At 39.9% G+C, this 17,367-nt stretch overlaps 1 pseudogene; it reads left to right on the forward strand.

Annotated features, from left to right (window-relative positions):
* Positions 1–15,406: 15,406 nt before the first annotated feature.
* Positions 15,407–16,782, forward strand: LOC113605914 (60S acidic ribosomal protein P1 pseudogene; annotated as a pseudogene).
* The last annotated feature ends 585 nt before the right edge of the window (positions 16,783–17,367 follow it).

Here is a 17,367-nt window from a genome sequence, read left to right on the forward strand (position 1 = left end):
ACCTCTGATAGGTACCTACTCAGAAATTAGAAATAAACTTGAGTTAAGGGAATACAACAGAGATAAGATTTTTAAAAAATATTTTTAAATGTTGAATAATTATTGCCTTTTGAAAACAGTATGAATTTTCATTAGACTACACATAACTGAGCCTCTGTAGTGATTAATAAATTTCAGAATAATTTATATGAGCACAGAGCTCTATGAAGGACTAATAACAAAGACAGCATTAATAAGATTACTCATCAATGACATAAAAAATAAATATAACTGCTCATATCTAGCTCTCTCTCCACCCTCAACCTTTTTTCATTCTCCCCTAAATCTTCTTCTAGTTTCAAACAGTATTGTTTGAGTTTCCTTATAAGTTTAGCTAAGAAGAACAGCAATTTCTACAAGCTATCAAATAACTCACTTAAAATAATTAGGACTTTTTTTTCCCCTTTAAATTATGTTTACACTCTCTTCTGCCTTAAAGTAATGGCAATCACATTTCTGTTTATTAACAAAATGGAGGAAATAAAATTCTAATCCATGTAAAACTAAACAACAGGGCTCCAATTAAAATAATGTTTTAAAATCATTAGATAGCCTAAGAGAAAAAATAACTTCAAATATTTCCGCTAATTTGAGTATTATACACTGGAATAAAAATTATTATCAACATTAATTCACTATGATTTATAAATTTTGTCAATTATCTCTTGCAAATAATAATGGCACCTAACATTTTTTGCATATCTATGGGCCAGATATATACTTAATTTAATCCTCGTAACAACTCTGTAAGTATTAGGATCCTTTATTTAGCAGAAAAAGAAAATAAGGTTAAGAGAAGTTAAGAAATTTGCCAAAAGTCCTACACCTCCTAGGTGCCTGAGATCAGAACTCTGGTATAGGTTACCCATGCTTCTTCAGTTAAGAATCATTCTTTTCTCTTAGAATTAAGGTTCTAAGAAAAATATAGTGATAAGTTTCTATAAAGGGATTTATGACGTTGCTGGTTGTTTCTGCAGGATTTTTCTTTGAATGAATCACACTTTATAATCATCTTTAAATTATCCTATACCTAATAAAGCAAAGTTAGTAAGAACTATTACCCATATATCATGTAATTTTTTTTTCCTTAAGTTTCGTGAGTTCCTTGGACTCTTTCAAGGATATACACTAAGTTTGTTGCATTATGTGCAAATCTACTTAAGTTTCTGAGACAGTTTGGCTTAAATGGGACCAAAATATTGAGTAAAAGCTATTTTAACCAGCACTTTAAATATCATTTATAGGAGGGGAGCTTCAAGATGGCAGAAGAGTAAGATGTGGAGATCACCTTCCTCCCCACAAACACATCAGAAATACATGTGGAACAACTCCTACAGAACACCTACTGAACGCTGGCAGAAGACCTCAGACCTCCCAAAAGGCAAGAAAATCCCAACACACCTGGGTAGGGCAAAAGAAAAAAGAAAAAACAGAGACAAAAGAATAGGGATGGGACCTGCACCACTGGGAGGGAGCTGTGAAGGAGGAAAGGTTTCTACACTCTAGGAAGCCCCTTCCCGGGCGGAGAGTGCGGGTGGCAGAGGGGGAAAGCTTTGGAGCTGTGGAGGAGAGCGCAGCCACAGGGGTGCGGAGGGCAAAGCGGAGAAATTCCCTCACAGAGGACCGGTGCCAACCAGCACTCACCAGCCCGAGAGGCTTGTCTGCTCACCTGCCGGGGCGGGCGGGGGCTGGGAGCTGAGGCTCGGGCTTCGGAGGTCGGATCCCAGGGAGAGGACTGGGGTTGGCTGTGTGAACACAGCCTGAAGGGGGCTAGTGCGCCACAGCTAGCTGGGAGGGAGTCTGGGGAAAAGTCTGGACCTGCCGAAGAGGGAAGAGACCTTTTCTTGCCTCTTTGTTTCCTGGTGCGCACGGAGAGGGGAATAAGAGCGCCACTTAAAGGAGCTTCAGAGATGGGCGCGAGCCGCGGCTATCAGCGCGGACCGCAGAGATGGGCATGAGATGCTAAGGCTGCTGCTGGAGCCATCAAGAAGCCTGTGTGCAAGCACAGGTCACTATCCCCACCTCCCCTCCCAGGAGCCTATGCAGCCCGCCACTGTCAGGGTTCCGTCATCCAGGGACAACTTCCCCGGGAGAACACATGGCACGCCTCGGGCTGGTGCAACGTCACGCTGGCCTCTGCCACTGCAGGCTCGCCCCGCATCCGTACCACTCCTTCCCCCTGGCCTGAATGAGCCAGAGCCCCCGAATCAGCTGCTCCTTAAACCCCTTCCTGTCTGAGCAAAGAACAGACGCCCTCAGGCAATTTACAGGCAGAGGCGGGGCCAAATCCAAAACTGAACCCTAGGAGCTGTGCAAACAAAGAGGAGAAAGGGAAATCTCTCCCAGCAGCCACAGGAGAAACGGATTAAATCTCCACAATCAGCTTGATGTACCCTGCATCTGTGAAATACCTGAATAGACAACGAATCATCGCAAAACTGAGGCAGTGGACGTTGGGAGCAACAATATATATATATATTTTCCCTCTTTCTCTTTTTGTGAGTGTGTATGTGTATGCTTCTATGTGTGATTTTGTCTGTATAGTTTTGCTTTTACCATTTGTCCTAGGGTTCTGTCTATCCAGTTTTTTTTAGTATAGTTTTTAGCGCTTGTTATCAATGGCGGATTTGCCTTTTGGTTTCGTTGATCTCTTCTTTCTTTCTTTTTTTATTACTTAAAAAATTTTTAATAATTATTTTTTTAATTTTAATAACTTTTAACTTTTATTTTATCTTCTTCTTTCTTTCTTTTTTTTCTCCCTTTTATTCTGAGCTGTGTGGATGACAGGTTCTTGGTGCTCCAGCCAGGCATCAGGGCTGTGCCTCAGAGGTGGGAGAGCCAAGTTCAGGATATTAGTCCATAAGGGATCTCCCAGCTCCATATAATATCAAACAGTGAAAATCTCCAAGAGATCTCCATCTCAACGTCAAGACCCAGCTCCACTCAACGAACAGCAAGCTACAGTGCTGGACACCCTATGCCAAACAACTAGCAAGACATGAACACAACCCCACCCATTAGCAAAGAGGCTGTCTAAAATCATAATAAGGCCACAGACACCCCAAAACACACTACCAGACGTGGACGTGTCCACCAGAAAAATCCAGCCTCATCCACCAGAACACAGGCACTAGTCCCATCCACCAGGAAGCCTACACAACCCACTGAACCAACCTTAGCCACTGGGGGCAGGCACCAAAAACAATGGGAACTACGAACCTGCAGTCTGTGAAAAGGAGACCCCAAACACAGTAAGATAAGCAAAATGAGAAGACAGAGAAACACACAGCAGATGAAGGAGCAAGGTAAAAACCCACCAGACATAACAAATGAAGAGGAAAGAGGAAGTCTACCTGAAAAAGAATTCAGAGTAATGATAGTAACAATGATCCAAAATCTTGGAAATTGAATGGAGAAAATAAACATTTAGCAAGGACCTAGAAGAACTAAAGAGCAAACAAGCAGTGATGAACAACACAATAAATGAAATTAAAAATTCTCTAGAAGGGATCAATAGCAGAATAACAGAGACAGAAGAACAGAAGAATGGATAAGTGACCTGGAAGATAAAATAGTGGTAATAACTACTGCAGAGCAGAATAAAGAAAAAAGAATGAAAAGAATTGAGGACAGTCTCAGAGACCTCTGTGACAACATTAAATGCACCAACATTCGAATTATAGGGGTCTCAGAAGAAGAAGAGAAAAACAAAGGGACTGGGAAAATATTTGAAGAGATTATAGTTGAAAACTTCCCTAATATGAGAAAGGAAATAGTTAATCAAGTCCAGGAAGCACAGAGAGTCTCATACAGGATAAACCCAAGGAGAAGCATGCCAAGACATATATTAAACAAACTATAAAAATTAAATACAAAGAAAAATATTAAAAGCAGCAAGGGAAAAACAACAAATAAGACACAAGGGAATCCCCATAAGGTTAACAGCTGATCTTTCAGCAGAAACTCTGCAAGCCAGAAGGGACTGACAGGACATATTTAAAGTGATGAAGGAGAAAAACCTGCAACCAAGATTACTCTACCCAGGAAGGATCTCATTCAGATTTGGTGGAGAAATTAAAAACATTACAGACAAGCAAAAGCTAAGAGAATTCAGTACCACTGAACCAGCTTTACCACAAATGCTAAAGAACTTCTCTAGGCAGGAAACACAAGAGAAGGAAAAGACCTACAATAATAAACCCAAAACAATTAAGAAAATGGTAATAGGAACATACGTATCTATAATTACCTTAAATGTAAATGGATTAAATGCTCCAACCAAAAGACAAACTGGCTGCATGGATACAAAAACAAGACCCGTATATGTGCTCTCTACAAGAGACCCACTTCAGACCTAGGGACACCTCAGACTAAAAGTGAGGGGATGGAAAAAGATATTCCATGCAAATGGAAATCAAAAGAAAGCTGGAGTAGCAATTCTTATATCAGACAAAATAGACTTTAAAGCAAAGACTATTACAAGAGACAAAGAAGGACACTACATAATGATCAAGGGATCAATCCAAGAAGAAGATATAACAATTGTAAATATTTATGCACCCAACATAGGAGCACCTCAGTGCACTAGGCAAATACTAACATCCATAAAAGGGATAATCGACAGTAACACAATCATAATAGGGGACTTTAACATCGCACTTTCACCAATGGACAGACGATCCAAAATGAAAATAAATAAGGAAATACAAGCTTTAAATGATACATTAAACTTAATTGATGCACTTAATTGATACTTATAGGACATTCCATCCAAAAACAACAGAATACACATTCTTCTCAAGTGCTGATTGAACATTCTCCAGGATAGATCATATCTTGGGTCACAAATCAAGCCTTGGTAAATTTAAGGAAATTGAAATCGTATCAAGTATCTTTTCTGACCACAACACTATGAGACTAGATATCAATTACAGGGAAAAAAATCTGTAAAAAATACAAACACATGGAGGCTAAACAATACACTACTAAATAACCAAGAGATCACTGAAGAAATCAAGGAGGAAATCAAAAAATACCTAGAAACAATTGACAATGAAAACACAACAACCAAAAACCTGTGGGATGCAGCAAAAGCAGTTTTAAGAGGGAAGTTAATAGTAATAAAATCCTACCTCAAGAAACAAGAAAAATCTCAAATAAACAACCTAACCTTACACCTAAAGCAATTAGAGAAAGAAGAACAAAAACACCCCAAAGTTAGCAGAGGGAAAGAAATCATAAAGATCAGATCAGAAATAAATGAAAAACAAAAAATGAAGGACATGATAGCAAAGATCAGTAAAACTAAAAGCTGGTTCTTTGAGAAGATAAACAAAGTTGATAAACCATTAGCCAGACTCATCCAGAGAAGAAGGGAGAAGACGCAGATCAATAGAATTAGAAATGAAAAAGGAGAAGTAACAACTGACACTGCAGAAATACAAAGGATCATGAGAGATTACTACAAGCAACTCTATGCCAATAAAATGGACAACCTGGAAGAAATGGACAAATTCTTAGAAAGCACAACCTTCCAAGTCTGAATCAGAAATAGAAAATATGAACAGACCAATCACAAGCAGAGAAAATGAGACGGTGATTAAAAATCTTCCAACAAACAAAGGCCCAAGACCAGATGGCTTCACAGGTGAATCCTATCAAACATTTAGAGAAGAGCTAACATCTCTGCTTCTCAAACTCTTCCAAAATACAGCAGAGGGAGGAACACTCCCAAATTCATTCTACGATGCCACCATCACCCTGATACCAAAAGCAGATAAAAATGTCACAAAGAAAGAAAACTACAGGCCAATATCACAGATGAACATAGATGCAAAAATCCTCAACAAAATATAAGCAAACAGAATCCAACAGCACATTAAAAGGATCACACACCATGATCAAGTGGGGTTTATCCCAGGAATACAAGGATTCTTCACTATATGCAAATCAATCAACGTGATACACCATATTAACAAATTGAAGGAGAAAAACCATATGATCATCTCAATAGATGCAGAAAAAGCTTTCAACAAAATTCAACACACATTTATGATAAAAACCCTCCAGAAAATAGGCATAGAGGGAACTTACCTCAACATAATACAGGCCATATATGACAAAACCACAGCCAACATCGTCCTCAATGGTGAAAAACTGAAACCATTTCCACTAAGATCAGGAACAAGACAAGGTTGCCCACTCTCACCACTATTATTCAACATAGTTTAGGAAGTTTTAGCCACAGCAATCAGAGAAGAAAAAGAAATAAAAGAATACAAATTGGAAAAGAAGAAGTAAAGCCGTCACTATTTGCAGATGACATGATACTATACATAGAGTATCTGAAAGATACTACCAGAAAACTACTAGAGCTAATCAATGAATTTGGTAAAGTAGCAGGATACAAAATTAATGCACAGAAATCTCTTGCATTCCTATACACTAATGATGAAAAATCTGAAAGTGAAATTAAGAAAACACTCCCATTTACCATTGCAAAAAAAAAGAATAAAATATCTAGGAATAAACCTACCTAAGGAGACAAAAGACCTGTATGCAGAAAATTATAAGACACTGATGAAAGAAATTAAAGATGATATAAACAGATGGAGAGATATACCATGTTCTTGGGTTGCAAGAATCAACACTGTGAAAATGAATATACTACCCAAAGCAATCTACAGATTCAATGCAATCCCTATCAAACTACCACTGGCATTTTTCACAGAATTAGTACAAAAAATTTCACAATTTGTATGGAAACACAAAAGACCCCAAATAGCACAAGCAATCTTGAGAAAGAAAAACAGAGCTGGAGAAATCAGGCTCCCTGACCTCAGACTATACTACAAAGCTACAGTAATCAAGACAGTGTGGTACTGGCACAAAAACAGAAATGTAGATCAATGGAACAGGATAGAAAGCCCAGAGATAAACCCACGCACATATGGACATCTTATCTTTGATAAAGGAGGCAAGAATGTACAGTGGAGAAAAGACAGCCTCTTCAATAAGTGGTGCTGGGAAAACTGGACAGCTACATGTAAAAGATTGAAATTAGAGCACTCCCTAACACCGTACAGAAAAATAAACTAAAAATGGATTAAAGACCTAAATATAAGATCAGACATTATCAAACTCTTAGAGGAAAACATAGGCAGAACACTGTATGACATAAACCACAGCAAAAGCCTTTTTGACCCACCTCCTAGAGAAATGGAAATAAAAACAAAAATAAACAGGGCTTCCCTGGTGGCGCAGTGGTTGAAAGTCTGCCTGCCGATGCAGGGGACACGGGTTCGTGCCCCGGTCCGGGAAGATCCCACATACGGCGAAGCGGCTAGGTCTGTGAGCCGTGGCCGCTGAGCCTGCGCGTCCGGAGCCTGTGCTCCGCAACGGGAGAGGCCACAGCAGTGAGAGGCCCGCGTACAGCAAAAAATAAAATAAATAAATAAATAAACAAATGGGACCTAATGAAACTTAAAATCTTTTGCAACGCAAAGGAAACCATAAAGAAGATGAAAAGACAACCCTCAGAATGGGGGAAATTATTTGTAAATGAAGCAACTGACAATGGATTATTCTTCAAAATTTATAAGCAGCACATGCAGCTCAATATCAAAAAAACGAACAACCCAATCCATAAATGGGCAGAAGACCTAAATAGGCATTTCTCCAAAGAAGATATACAGATTGCCAACAAACACATGAAAGAATGCTCAACATCATTTATCATTAGAGAAATGCAAATCAAAACTACAATGAGATATCATCTCATACCAGTCAGAATGGCCATCATCAAAAAATCTACAAACAATAAATGCTGGAGAGGGTGTGGAGAAAAGGGAACCCTGTTGCTCTGTTGGTGGGAATGTAAATTGATACAGCCACTATGGAGAACAATATGGAGCTTCCTTAAAAAACTAAAAATAGAACTACCATACGACCCAGCAATCCCACTACTGGGCATATACCCTGAGAAAACCATAATTCAAAAAGAGTCATGTACCACAATGTTCATTGCAGCCCTATTTACAATAGCCAGGACGTGGAAGCAACCTAAGTGTCCATCAACAGATGAATGGATAAAGAAGATGTGGCACATATATACAATGGAATATTTCTCAGCCATAAGAAGAAACGAAATTGAGTCATTTGTAGTGAGGTGTATGGACCTAGAGTCTGTCATACCGAGTGAAGTAAGTCAGAAAGAGAAAAACAAATACCATATGCTAACACATATATGGGATCTAAAAAACAAACCACAAAAACTGGTCATGAAGAAGCTAAGGGCAAGACGGGAATAAAGACGCAGACCTACTAGAGAATGGACTTGAGGATATGGCGAGGGGGAAGGGTATGCTGGGACAAAGTGAGAGCATGGCATGGACATGCATACACTACCAAATGTAAAACAGATAGCTAGTGGGAAGCAGCCGCATAGCACAGGGAGATCAGCTCGGTGCTTTGTGACCACCTAGAGGGGTGGGATGGGGAGGGTGGGAGGGAGGGAGATGCAAGAGGGAAGAGATATGGGGATATATGTATATGTATAATTGATTCACTTTGTTGTAAAGCAGAAACTAACAAACCTTGTAAAGCAATTATACTCCAATAAAGATGTTAAATACATATATATATCATTTATAATTATACCTATATAATTATGTCCTAATTTTTGCCAATAATGAAAAACTAATGGTAGCTATTATTATAAATAGCAAATGTGAAAAAAACAGATTGAAATTAGACAAAATTTAATAAATACATTTAAACTGAAATTATTGAGGAAGGAACTGTTTTATACATGTAAATTTTACAGGAAGTTTAGATTAGTCATTTTAACTGATGCCATGTGTTTTCCAAAGATCCTGGATAGTCTTCCTTGGGAGCCATTTGCCACCTGAGCTCTGTCGGTTATAATTGTAAGAATGGATCTTCCACATGCCTGTTCCTTCAGGAGTAGCTAAATGAGGCCCGGATAGACATTTTCTCACCCAGAGAGAGAAAATGGTCTTCTTTCCAATTTTTAGTCGCTGCTGCTTTTCTCTGTTGACAGGTGTTGCTTGTTGTTTACCGTCCCTCCACTTGCCCTCTGCTCAGCCCTTCCCCCTCCTTCTCATCACCATCACCTGCTTTCTCTGCTTTGCCTTTTCCCTTTGTTCTTCTGTCTTCAATTGTTTCTCCTGCTCTTCCTGGCTTTCACCCCACAAACGTAATATTTTACATTTGTGAACTTCACCAGCTTGCCATAGCAAATCTTTCTTTTTTATTGATGAAGCAGATGAGAAGAAATCCTTGTTTGAGCTTTCATTCTTTGCAGACACCTTGTTTTCGGGATTTAAGGGAAGTTTCCTGCTCTCAAAGGTTTCTGTTGTATCTTCATTTGAGATCAAAGCTATTCTGATGTGATGAGTTTGAGTTGTACCCACTTGACTAAACTAGAACTACATTTCCCAGAATTTTCTTTCCTGCAGATTCTCAGTTAGCATAGTCCACAGGAAGCATTTGCACAGGGAGCCAGAAGTGAAGGATGGACCTTAGGCCTTTACATTCAGGAGGTCAGTGCAGGGCCTCCCGCACTGTTGTCTTATCTGCTAGTTTGTGCGTTGGCAGAAAGCAGCAACTGGGCTGCCAGCATCTTCAGCTTCTGCTAAAGCTTCTCTGAATCCTAGGCCAGGTGCAGTGAAGGGAACTAGTTTCTCCTGAAGGATGCCCCACTCATGGAAGCTGGGAGCTTGGAGGTAGTGGCAGAATGAACTATGTACCTTCACTGTCCTAACTCAGGGCTCTATCAGCTTCTCAGCCATATGTCAGGGACCTTGATCACCACCCATTTCCCTCTGTCCATTACACTGATGGTATCATACCGATTGGATTAACTGAGCAAGAAATAGTGATAACCCCAGACACATGAGTGTGACAACTGTGTGCCAGCTGGTGAGAAATAAATCCTACAGAAATTCAGTGGAATTTCTGGAAGTTAGTCTTCCAAAATGAATTGCAAGTTGCTGTCTCTGGCTCTCCCTACCATTAAGAAAGAGACATAATGCCACTAGACATCTCTGGATTTTGAAGGCAACATACTTGGGATTTGAAGGTGCCACTCCAACCCATTTACAGAGCAACCCAAAAAGCTGACAGTTTTAGGGTGGCCCAGAACAGAAGAAGGCTTTGCAGCAGTCCCAGGCTACCATGTAAGCCGCAATGCCTTTTGGACTGTATGGCCCTAGAGATCTGAAAGTGGTAGGACGGGATGTAGTATGTGGCCTTTGACAGTCCCCTACAGGTGAATTACAGCACAAAGTATTCATATTTTGTAAAAAAAGAAAAAGAAAGAAAGAAAGAAAAAATAGCTATGCCTTCTTCAGTGGAAAGTTACTACCACTGTCCTTTTGATAATCAGCTTCTCACTTGCCACTGAACCTTAATAGAGGCTGAACCCTTGAACATGGGTCACCAGATTTCTATGCGACGTGAGTGTTTATCCTGGCTTTTATGTCCTACTAAGCCCTAAAGATAGGCACACACAGCAGTACTCCATCATTATATGAAAGTGGTATACAAGATCCAACTTGATCAGGTCCTGAAAATGCAAAGAAGGCGCATGAGTAAGTGGTACAGTTGCTCATGACCAATATTTCTGTCACAAAGCCTTCTCCTTCTCCACCTTAAGGGGAGTTTCCTATGATTAGCTAATTGGGGAAGTAAGAGTTGGGGCTTGCGTTGAAGGCGGTTCTGCATGATAGGCTGGCTGTACCTGACAAGCAGGCAACTACAGCAGCTCCCATCTGAGGTACCTTGTAAGACAGTGGTGAAGAAAATCCTCTCAGTGCACAGAACTTTGAGTAATATGGCTGGCTGTTCATTCTACCTGGAAAGGAAGATTGCCAGAAATGTGCATCTATACTACCTCATCAGGAGCAGCTTAGGATTTGGCTGAATTATCAGGCAGTTGGAAAGAACATAACTGAAAATTTGGTAATACGGAGACCTCTGCGAATGTGTACAAGATGTGAAGATATGTATCTACATGGTCACCAAAGAGAAACCTCAGTGGAGGAGGATATTAATAAGTGGTGTATAAGATGACCCATCATATGTACAATAGTCAGCCTCTTTCCTCAATCATCCCTACACTTGACCAATAGGGTCCTGAAAAAGTACTAATGGAAGCAAGGATGGAAGTTATGCATAGCCACAGCAGCATGGATTTCCCTCACTTATGGTGATCTGATTACAGCCACTGAATGCCCAATCTGACAGCAGCACAGACCAACATGGAGTCTCCAACATGGCACCATTCATTTGGGGGTGGGAGGGGAGGGAACAGAATCAGCCAGGCTTGCAGGATCTTAGTTCCCCGACCAGGGATCAAACTGGGCCCCAGCAGTGGAATCGCAGAGTCCTAACCACTGGACGGCCAGGCAATTCCCTAGTGATAGATTAACTGCATAAAACCACCTCTGTCATGGAAGGTATAGTGCTTTGTTCTCACTGGAGTAAACACTTGTACTGTATATAAATTTGTTTCCTTCCCCACAATTCTTATGCCAAAACTATCATCTTCTAACATACAAAATACCTTATTCTCAGCATTGTTCTAACCAAGAAACTCATTTTACAGCCTATGAAATCTGTTGATGGGTTTATGACCATTGAATTCACTGGTTTTTCCATCTTCCCTGTCATCGTGAAATGGAAGGCTGAACAAATAGTGGAATAGACTTTTGAAGACTTAATTATGGTACCAGCTAGGCGGTCACACCTTGCAGAACTGCCGTGACCTCTGGAATGGGGTACATACCCTCATTCAGAGACAAGTATATGATACTGTTTCTCCTCTAGGCAGGATTTAGGGCTCTGGGACTCAAGCAGTATACAAGGAAGTGGCTGCTCTAATGATTACTACTAGTGATCACTAATAAAATGTTTGCTTCCTGTTCTTGTACTCTGAGCTCTGTTGGTCTAGGGGAAGTTACCAAGGGGGGGAAGGCTTCTACCAGTGGGACACAGCAGTAGTTCCATTAAACTGGAAATGAGACTGTCACCACACCTCTTTCATACTTCTTAAATCAAAGAATCAACAGGTAACAGATAACATGCCTGATCCTAAAATCAAGGGGAAATTGAGTTACTACTATGCAGTGCGGGGAGAGAATAGTATGTCTGGGGTGTAGATTTCCTGAGATGACTCCTTTTACCTCCAAGGAGATAAAAAAAAAAAAAAAATAGTCCAATACAAGCAGGACTGTATAGAGCATAGAACCTTTGGGAATGAATACTAGTTAACATTATAGCTCAATATTTAAGTTACTTTATATCAAAGAGGAAATGTGATTCAGTTAGAAGAGAAATGAAAATCATTGCGAGATAAAGGATTTTATATCTTTATAGGGGGGATATTAGTGTGTTTCCAGTTGTATAAAGGATAGTTGTTTTATGTGGGGTGGAAGTAAGTTTCTCCTATTGTCATTACTTGGAAGTTAAGTGTGGTTTAAAAAGGTGTATTTGGATGGCAAGTTAACCAAGGTTAAACTATGGTGGATTCGTATTACGCTAATTTAATAAAGCTGAAACTTCAGTACTTAGAACTCCCTTCCCTGCATAGTTCATAGTTAACATGGGCCAAAAGGAACATCTTGCACAAGATTTGGAAGGTGGAAATGAAAGAGCAAACATATTCCTCAAGCAGTTGGTGCAGGGAACAAGGCAGTGCTGCATCTCACACACATCACTGCTTATCTACTGATTTGCACCATTGGCAGGAGGCTGCATGGGCGGGCCCTCAGCATTTCCAGCTCCTGCTGGATCTTCTGATTCAGCTTCTCTCACTTCTGAGCCAAGTGCATGTTTAGCTCCCAGGAGAAGGGCTTTGGTTTCTCTTGCAAAATGGTCCCCTCCTAGAAGCTGGAAGTTTGGAGGCCAAGAGACGCTGACAGGAGTTCCCGTCCTTGTGGTTTCTGGCTTAGCTTCACAAGCTCTGGCTTTTCCTTGCTTTTCCCACTTCACGTTCATACACCCCTCTCGACTGCTTGCCATATGAACTTCAGACTCCAGTGCCAGACACAGAAACAACAGCTCCCACAATTATATTATGAGATCAAATCCCTACAATAAATCTTTTATTTTACATGTTTAATTTCCTAGTGTCCCAGCTTCTCTGATTGATACTCCTGAATGCCAAAAGCCTGGCTGCCAGATAATCAGAGTGTTTCCTTATACGTACAGCACTCTGAAAGGCTTTAGAAAAGATGGGAGAGATTTTTTTCTTTTTTTTGGCCGTCCTGCACAGCTTGTGGGATCTCAGTTCCCCAACCAGGGATTGAACCCCGGGCCACGGCAGTGATACCAGGGGGCAAAGTGGGGGAGGGATAAATTGGGAGATTGGGATTGACATATACACACTACTATATATAAAATAGATAACTAATAAGGTCCTACTGTACAGCACAGGCAACTTTGCTCTATATTCTGTAATGGCCTATATGGGAAAAGAATCTAAAAAAGAGTGGATGTATGTATATGTGTAATGGATTCACTTTGCTGCACAGCAGAAAGTAACACAACATTGTAAATCAACTACCATATACTCTAATAAAAAAAAAGTTCATCATTCCTAAAAAATATGGATAATTAGTTCATCTATATACTTTTATTCTGGTATTATCCTTTGGTTATTTTATTAATACGCTTTAAATATCCACCTAAAATCTACATTTCTTACAGGCCGGAAGTGTATTTTATTCTTTCAAAAAATCCACTAAGATAAATAAATATTTGGGTACATAATAAAAAAAGAAAAAAAAAAGAAAAGATGGGGTAAATGGGAGACAAGTTCCTTGGTTTCAAAGATTTGAGAAATTAAAGACAAACTTTTCACAATGATTCCTGATTTTGAACTATGTCAAATAACAATAGTCTTTTGCAGTAATTTTAATGCCATTTTCTTAGTTGAAGGAGGTGGGCTGGATCTGCAAGTGACCCAAGAATATGCCCAGGAAATTACTTCTTAAAAGATATTCACCACCTGGGACTTCCCTGGTGGTTCAGTAGTTAAGACTCTATGCTTCCACTGCAGGAGGCATGGGGTACAGGTTCAATCCCTGGTCAGAGAACTAAGATCCTGCATGCCACGTGAGCAAAAAAAAAAAAAAGAAGAATATTCACCATCTGAGATTGCATTGTCATTATATGCCTTTTCTCTTTAAAAATTAAGTGCAGAAAAATAAAATCAAGCAGTTTTAGGAAGCTAGTAGTTTGATTTACAATGATGGAGCACTTTCACCCCATAATATACCTTTAAGCCTATTCCAGAAAAGGAACACTGAAGAGTAATCAAAGATTGGTTGAAAATTAAACCTCAAGCTCTGTTCAGGCTAATAAAGACAAGATGGCAAGAATTAGGCAACATTTCTAGAGGAAGGAGAGTATTTCTCCACTGAAAGATGGATCTCCATGTCTGGGATGCCAGGCTTATTTTCACATGTGGTTGGACAACATTTCCCAAACTGTCTCAGCATACACTATTGACTGTCATGGTGGTTACGTTTCATCCAAAGAAAACTGCATCAAAGACCATCTGTCTTATTTGATAATTCTGCATGTCTTTTAGCAAATTGTCATTTTTATTTCTTAAAAGAAAAGTCCAAGTGAATTTTGTGTACAAGCTCATCATCTGGTGTACAGATCTGCTAAACCTGAATTTAACTAAAATTTAGCATGTATTTCCTTTAATAGAATGTGAATCTGCACCAAAAATAAATTAAGGTAGATCAACATCCCAATTCAAATTTTTCACTAAAAGCAAAGTCTGAAACGTTTTAGATGACTGTAAAATCATCGTAATGGTGCAAAGTACCACAAATTTTAGTTCTTGAAGGCAAAAGCAAAATTGATAAAGATTTACCCCTCATATTTTTATTTTTCTTCTTTCTAGGAATGAAATTTTATACTCAGTAGGTTTTATATTTCTGGTTATTACAATCAATTTCTCTCTACTTTCAAGGCTTATTTGAATAACTTGAAGTTATCCAAAGATGCTGTTTCCATGTGTGCGCAATGACGGTCATGGTTACTAATACTTCTGCCACAGGTTCTATATGCCAAAATTATGGTATGGCTGGCAGCTCACAGTGAAATACGAATTCCCTGCTGTTCCAAAGGCCATTCTCCTAAGGAACGTGCATTACTATCAAGGAGGTTGTCTTAGTCTGTTCTGACTGCTGTAACAGAATACCACAGACTACCCTTTCCTCAGCTGCCGCTAAGGCTCTCTGTTCCTCCGAGGAAGGTAAGGCCACGTTGGGGTGAGGCCCTCACTTCATCTGGCGACTAGCACCGCACCCAGTAGCCCTTGCCCAGCCCTCGCCCGCACCATGGCCTCCGTCTCCAAGCTCGCCTGCATCTACTCAGCCCTCATCCTGCACGACGATGAGGTGACGGTCACAGAGGATAAGATCAATGCCCTCATTAAAGCAGCTGGTATAAATGCTGAACCTTTCTGGGCAAGCTTGTTTGCAAAGGCTCTGGCCAATGTCAACATCAGGAGCCTCATCTGTAATGTCGGGACTGGTGGACCTGCCCCAGCAGCTGGTGCTGCACCAGCAAGAGGTCCTGCCCTCTTCACCCCTGCTGCCCCAGCTAAAAACGATAAGGAGACATCCATAGGTGAAAGGTGAAGTTTTAAAACCACCTTTTGGAAAAGATAAAAACAAACTGAAAGAAGTCAAAATATTTATGCAGCAAAACAACTTGATATATTGCTACAAATTCAAATAAAATGTGTCAAATCCTTAAAAAAGAAAAGAAAAGAAAAAAGAATACCATAGACTGGGTGGCTTATAAACAGCAGAAATCTATTTCTCATAGTTCTGGAGGCTGAGAAGTCCACGACCAAGTCGCCAGTAGATTCAGTGTCTGGCCAGGACTCACCTCCTTGTTCATAGACAGCTGCATTATTGCTGTGTTCTCACATGACAGAAGTAGGGGAAGGGAGCTCTCTAGGGTATCATTTCTACGGGCCCTTATCCCATTCATGAGGGCGCCACCTTCATTACCTAATCACCTCCCAGTAGCCCCACCTCCTAATACCATCAAACTCAGGGTTAGGCTTCAACATGTGAATTTGGGGGGCATGCAAACTAACCTGTGCTATAGAGCACAGGTAGATTAAAAGAAGAAGAAGCTGGAGTTACATTGTGCCTGAGGCCCGGGAAAGAGAAAGGAAAGTTTAATGTCACAGACTTCAACTTACCTCTTGTTTTTCCCAGCTGAAGGTCACGATCACATATCACAGTCCAGCTTCCCAATAACACTCTCCCACTAAGTATATAAACATTACGTGAGTCTATTCCTGGAAATACTTGGAGGAATACACTTCTCAATCTCCCACACATTCAATTACTTTCTGATTGTTTATGAGAAGCTTTTTCCAAACCAAGAGTTCCCACATGTTCCCTATAAGACTTCTCTCTGTTCAGCAAGACCTTAAAAAGTATAGACTCCCTAAATAAAGCCTTAAATAAGGTGATTCTTCCTGTGTTCGGTATTCTTGTGTCATTATTGTAACTAAATAGCAAATTTAAGTTTATAAATTACTTGTATGTATGTATTTTCAAGGATCCTTTAGTCAAAGTAGATACTGTCTGTGAGCTACCTGTATCAGAAATACCTGGGATGTGTGCGAAGATAACCAGCTCCTGGGCCCCAACACAGATCTATTGAATCAGCGTAGGGGCCTTGGAATCTGCATGTTGACACACTTCTCAGGCTATTCATACGTACACTGTTTGAGAATCACTTCACCAACAAAGTTTTGCTCCCATGAGACAAAAAAGAAGCTCTAAAGTAAGACTATGAGAGATTCAGAGATCTGTCCAGAAATCCATTCACTATTAGGATGCAATGTGAACTATACATACCTAAAGTGAGGTCAATTAGAAACAAAGGAGTTAGTTTATGTCACTGAATAAGTGTGTTCACATGATACCATCTGATTTAGTAGTATCTTGCTTTATTCATCTATGCAAATAATACTTGAGTGTTCATGAAATGTGATGATTAACTCAATGACAGTAATAAATGTGTTGAAATAAGCAACTAGAGGGTAATGAAAGAAAGGATTATAAGAGAAAACTCATCAATATCATTTCCCGTCCTTGAGAATGATGTTGTCTGCATTTCAATTAACAGCAGTTACTCAAGCAGCGAAATAATAGTACTGGCTCTCAAAACTGGCAGCAGTTTGAATAACTCAGCATATTTTATGATAAATAGGTCATACTGTCTACAAAGCTCTTACTTTGATTGGGAATCCGGCAGCAG

The sequence above is a fragment of the Aethalodelphis obliquidens genome, unplaced genomic scaffold (assembly GCF_003676395.1).
Source record: "Aethalodelphis obliquidens isolate GAN/ISIS:26980383/991018 unplaced genomic scaffold, ASM367639v1 scaffold3, whole genome shotgun sequence".
In the NCBI taxonomy this organism is placed as follows: Eukaryota; Metazoa; Chordata; class Mammalia; order Artiodactyla; family Delphinidae; genus Aethalodelphis; species Aethalodelphis obliquidens.